Raw genomic sequence first — 6,033 nt, forward strand, 5'->3', positions numbered from 1 at the left:
GGCCCCGCGGCCCCTTTTCCCGCCTCTCTCCGTCCGTAACGCAAAATGGCGCCGCCCACGCGCCGGGGAGGAAAAGCTGACGAGGTCTTAAGAGCCGGGTGGGCGCAAGTTTGCCGTGCAAAATGGCGGCGCCCGTGTCAGGGCGAGAGAAAGAGAGAGAGAGAGCTTCCTTCCGGGCAGCAAAATGGAGCTTTTTCCGTACGGGAAGATGGCGCCTCCCAGCCAGGATGGGCTTGTGCGCAGGTCGAAGAGCGGCTGTTTCTTTTTATATACTGTATATAATCACACACACACACACATATTTATGATATGTAAAATGAAGCATGAAAATAGAAGAAAGGAAGTCATTGATATTTTAAGGATGCAAAAATGAGTACTTTAAATTGTAAAATTGTAAATTTTACAATTTAAAGTACTTTAAATTGTAAAACAAATTTATTTTATATATATATATATATATATATATATATATATATATATATATATATATATAAATAAAATATGTTCTGTTTTACAATTTAAAGTACTCATTTTACATCCTTAAATTATCAATGACTTTCTTCTATTTCCATGGTTCATTTTACATATCATAAACCCCTGCATATTTTACAGAAACTATACCATTCAGGCATATTGCATCCATCAAAACGTATTTACACTTGCATTTATCTTAATGCTGCCTGTGTTTTCGGCTGTACCTAATTATTTCCCTTATATTCAGTAAACCAGTCTTCTCTAAACATGTGTTCTTCTTGTTCTCCGAGTATATGTTAAGTTTGCGAGTTGTGCATCTTTTGTCAACTTAAGTTGCCATTCTTGTTTAGTTGGGACCTTGCTCATTTTCCATTTTGAGGCTAACGAAACACGGGCCGCTGTAGTAGCATACATAAATCACCTTTATTGACACCTGGGAATTTCGGTCTGAATTATTCCCAACAGAAAGGACTCTGGGTTTTGGGGGGAAGTACTTTTAAACATTTTTTTAAATTCATTATGGATCATTTCCCAATTCTCTCACCCTGCTACTGAAGAGCAGCTGTTTCCACGGGACGCAGCAACCGTTTTTCACTTTGCTGCTTCAAAAATCTTTGGATAGGGAATGCCCTCAGTGGCTCTTCCATTTACCAATCTGTCAAATACAGTGGTGCTTCGCAAGACGAAAAGAATCCGTTCCGTGAGTCTCTTCGTCTAGCGGTTTTTTCGTCTTGCAAAGCAAGCCCATTGACGGCTTAGCGCTATTAGCGGATTAGTGGCTTTTAGCGGATAAGCGGATAAGTGGCTTAGCGGCTTAGAAAAAGGGGGGGAAAGGAAAAAAACCCGCAGGAACTCGCAAGACATTTTCGTCTTGCGAAGCAAGCCCACAGGAAATTCGTTTTGCGAAGCACCTCCAAAACGGAAAACTCTTTCGTCTAGCGAGTTTTCCATCTTGCGAGGCATTCGTCTTGCGGGGCACCACTGTACAGCAGTGCTGTTGTTATCAGTGCTCTTTTTTCTACAGAAAAAAGGGCTGGTACTCATCATGAAATGGTTACAGCGAGTGTTACACTTTTAACACCTTGGGGGGGGGGGAGGTGCTGGTATTGCATGTCCCCTGAGTACCCCCAGAAAAAAGCACTGATAATTATATTTATGTATGTATTATATTTATGTATGCAAAGTGTTATGTACTGAAGTTCTCACCCTGGGCCAGCAGGGGGATACTGTAGATAGTTTTCACTCAGGTCCACATATGCAAATAAGGGATTGAAAGTGACGTTCAGTGATTGGATAGTTACAGAAAATGGTTACTGTTGCGTTCTAGTGGAGCTCTATATAAGCAGGCTGGCTGAACCCTTCAGTTCAGTTCTGTTCTGGCCTGTGAATAAACAAGAGCTGTTTGAAGAATCGCTGTGTCGTCTGATATGTTCACCCACAACTTAACAGGTACTCTGAAGCATGGTTGCCTCCAGATGTAGAGGCAGAGCATAGCCGTTGCAGCTAGTAAACGTTGATCGAGAACTTCGTGGAGGAGAGGGCTAATTCTTTTTTAAAGCCATCCAAGTTGGTAGCCAGGTTGCAAAGTTCATGTCCTAAGAGGCCATGGCAAACTTGTTTTTAAAGCAGTATTAGTAAAAATAAAAAAGAAGTAATATATTTACTAAGCAGCAGTATTAATAAAATAATACAGAATGTAATTCATCCGTAATATAAAATTTCATAATATAGAAAAGACTTTGCCAGGTTCCTGGGCATTAAAATACAGTTTCCCTTGTGCATCTCGGACAGCTCCGACTGTAATATTTTGCCCTTTTAAAATCCAGAGAGAGAAAGCAGAGACACCTACAAATTCAAATCCAGCTTGATTTGATATTAAACCTCTGAATCGCCACAAGAATTTACAGGGATTTTATATAACTCCTTTTTGTTCCTTTTTCCCCCTAGGCAGTTCACAGAGGGCTACTCTGTGTGTTAAGGTAAAGGTAAAGGTACCCCTGCCCGTACGGGCCAGTCTTGACAGACTCTGGGGTTGTGTGCCCATCTCACTTAAGAGGCCAGGGGCCAGCGCTGTCCGGAGACACTTCCGCGTCACAAGGCCAGCGTGACATCGCTGCTCTGGCGAGCCAGAGCCACACACGGAAACGCCGTTTACCTTCCCGCTGGTAAGCGGTCCCTATTTATCTACTTGCACCCGGAGGTGCTTTCGAACTGCTAGGTTGGCAGGCGCTGGGACCGAGCAGCGGGAGCGCACCCCGCCGCAGGGATTCGAACCGCCGACCTTTCGATCGGCAAGTCCTAGGCGCTGAGGCTTTAACCCACAGCGCCACCTGCGTCCCTTTCACTCTGTGTGTTACAAAGCTATTAATGTCACTCAAAAGAAACTGAACCTTTTGTGCCAGGGAAATGCAAAAAAACAACAACAATCTCTTGGGTCTCTATATAAGCAGCAGACTAACAGATAATGAGTTGTATCTTCCACCTGAGGTTGACCACAAATACAAAGTCTGTCTGTGTGTGGCAGCCATCTAAGCCTTCAGTGGGCATCACTGGGAAACACAGCTTGATAAAGGCATTTCTTAAGGAAGCTGGTAAGTGTTTGGTCTGATAACTAGCTCTAAAATGCTCTGTTCTCAAAAGTGGATTCCAAGGGGGAAATTAGCATTTCTAATTAGTTGAGGTCCCTGCTGGATTCTATCTGCAGTAGCCAGTCTCTTGGTTGACACTTACTCAAGGTCAAAACACTTCTGGAAAGGTCAGTTCTGGAAAATAATAACAGTCTAAAACATATTGTCAAGTATGGGAAACAAGCAAGATTAAGTGGAGCTTTTAATACAGATATGACCTGTAGGCATTACTGAAATTTGGTGGAATGACTAATGACTGGAATTAGGGGGTATAGACCAAACAGGAATTGGCAAGGAGGAGCATTATACATAAAAGATGTGTACGCTTGTGAAGAAATCCATGACCTGGAGCATGGAATGACCTTAACAGACTGGAGAACTAGGCGCAAGCTAACAAAATGAATTTCAAGGGGGACAAATGTAAGGTTTTGCACTTAGGCAGAAAGAACCAAATGCACAAATATAGGATGGGGGACACCTGGCTATACGAGCTGTGCATGTGAAAAGGATTTAGGGGTCTTGGTGGACCACAAGCTTATTATGAGTCAACAGGGGGATGCAGCAAAAAGGTGAATGCTATTCTAGGTTGCATCAAGCATAATAATAGTACCGCTCTATTCTGCCTTGGTCAGACCATATTGTGTCCAGATCTGGGTGCCACAATTTAGGAAGGATGTTGACAAGCTGGAAAATGTTCAGAGGAGGATGAGTAAGATGATCAAGGGTCTGGAAACCAAGCCTTCTAAGAGCAGTTGAGGGAGCTGGGTATGTTTATCCTGGAAAAGAGGAGACTGGCATAAATGCTTCTGGCCCACCTTATCTGGTTCTCCAATGCCTCAGTCAAATAACAGGTGATTAATGAATTTCACACACTACATGCACCATTTGTACCTCAAGAGAGCTTTCCACTCTCTAAGCCAGTGTGGTGTAGTGGTTAAGAGCGGTGGACTCATAATCTGATGAACCGGGTTCGCGTCCCTGCTACTCCACATGCAGCTGCTGGGTGACCTTGGGCCAGTCACACTTCTCTGAAGTCTCTCAGCCCCACTCACCTCACAGAGTGTTTGTTGGGGGGGAGGAAGGGAAAGGAGAATGTTAGCCGCTTTGAAACTCCTTAAGGTAAAGGGTAAAGGGACCCCTGACCATTAGGTCCAGTTGTGACCGACTCTGGGGTTGCGGCGCTCATCTCAGGGACCGAGCAACGGGAGCTAACCCTGTGGCGGGGATTCGAACCGCCGACCTTCTGATCGGCAAGCCCTAGGCTCTGTGGTTTAACCCATAGCGCCACCGATTCCTTAGGGTAGTGATAAAGCGGGATATCAAATCCAAACTCCTCCCCCTCCTCTTCTTCTTCTTTTTCTTCTTCTTCATGTCCTGAGGGAACTCTACATTTGGAACAGTGTCACTTGTTTCTGCAACTGTATATTACACCATGCGCATGCCCCCCAACTTATATGCGACAGACTTGCGTGCGACTGCGCATACGCGCGGTGCTGGGAAATAAATAAAAAATTCAATTCAAACCTGGAAATGTCAGGAGAGAACTGGGAAGTCCTCGTAGCTCACGAGGAGACCCTCCCCAAGACCCAAAGAGGACGTCAGTGAGGGCAGAAGAAGTCCCAGATACTGGTGGAGCCCTGGGGCTTTGTTTAGGCTGCTCAGCCTCCCTGCCTAGCCACTAATGTGCAGGGTAGCAGCTGGTCCCAGAGCTTCAATTCTTGTTGTGGATATTTTTGGATACAGTATTTTTTGTCTGGATTGGAGAGAGACCGACAGAGAGGGTGTTTTGAGGGTGCTCCCTATTTACGTGATTTTCACTTAATGCTCACGTAAGTGGGGGAAAGACTGTACTGTAACCTGCTTTGATTCATTATGGCGAAAGGCAAGTAAATAAAATAAAGCTTTTTTTAAAAAAAAAAAAAAAAAACACCACCACACAAACAATTTGATCCATTATTTGACCGGCGCTGTGGGTTAAACCACAGAGCCTAGGACTTGCCGATCAGAGGGTCTGCGGTTTGAATCCCCACGATGGGGTGAGCTCCCATTGCTCAGTCCCTGCTCCTGCCAACCTAGCAGCTCGAAAGCACGTCAAAGTGCAAGTAGATAAATAGGTACCACTCAGGCGTGAAGGTAATCGGCGTTTCCGTGCGCTGCTCTGGTTCGCCAGAAGCGGCTTAGTCATGCTGGCCACATGACCCAGAAGCTGTACGTCGGCTCCCTCGGCCAATAAAGCGAGATGAGCACCGCAACTCCAGAGTCGGTCACGACTGGACCTAATGGTCAGGGGTCCCTTTACCTTTATCTTTCTTAGCATAAAACGTTCTACCCTTGTAACTCCCCCTGTTTTCTTAAATCTGAGTTCCCAAAAATAGGGGGCGTCTTATACATGGGTGCGTCTTATAGATGGAAAAATACAGTATATTTCTGACTCTGTACATGTATGGGAAGCAACATATACGCTTTGGGGCCCTGATCAGATGGCCAATGTGGAGACTTCATGAAATCCAGAGGGTTCTCTTACAATTTGTAATGCTTTTTTTAACAATTGCTGATTCTTTCATCAATCACATCCAGAGGTTGGGGGTGTAATTGTGTATAAAAAAAGCATTCTGAATATTGGATTTGATTGGTTAAGAGACTGGTGGCAAGAAAAGATAGCTAAACTGAATTTATTCCTCCATTCCTGTTGTGATTCATTATCTCTTGGATGCTGCATCTCAAAAGCAGCAAACTTAGGGATAAAATCCCTCCCTCTATTTTCTCTCCCATCCTTGGGTGGGGGTGAGAAGGTTCAGCATCTCACCTGATAAAGAGTTCTGGAGAACTAGGAGGGGAAAAAATGTTGATGATTCTGCCATATTTTAGATAGTCCTGGTAGAGATATTACAGTACTGTGGCTTTGGGATTACAGTGGTGCCTCGCAAGACGA

At 44.5% G+C, this 6,033-nt stretch overlaps 1 protein-coding gene and 1 long non-coding RNA gene across 3 annotated transcripts in view; one reads left to right on the top strand and one right to left on the bottom strand.

The window, feature by feature from the left end:
* Positions 1-6,033, bottom strand: part of MXD4 (MAX dimerization protein 4) — a 227,019-nt gene that overhangs the window by 79,603 nt on the left and 141,383 nt on the right. The gene's annotated exons all lie outside the window — the stretch shown is intronic.
* Positions 1-6,033, top strand: part of LOC307215824 — a 129,432-nt gene that overhangs the window by 7,353 nt on the left and 116,046 nt on the right. The gene's annotated exons all lie outside the window — the stretch shown is intronic.

This window comes from Podarcis cretensis, assembly GCF_951804945.1.
Source record: "Podarcis cretensis genome assembly, chromosome: 5".
Classification (NCBI taxonomy): domain Eukaryota; kingdom Metazoa; phylum Chordata; class Lepidosauria; order Squamata; family Lacertidae; genus Podarcis; species Podarcis cretensis.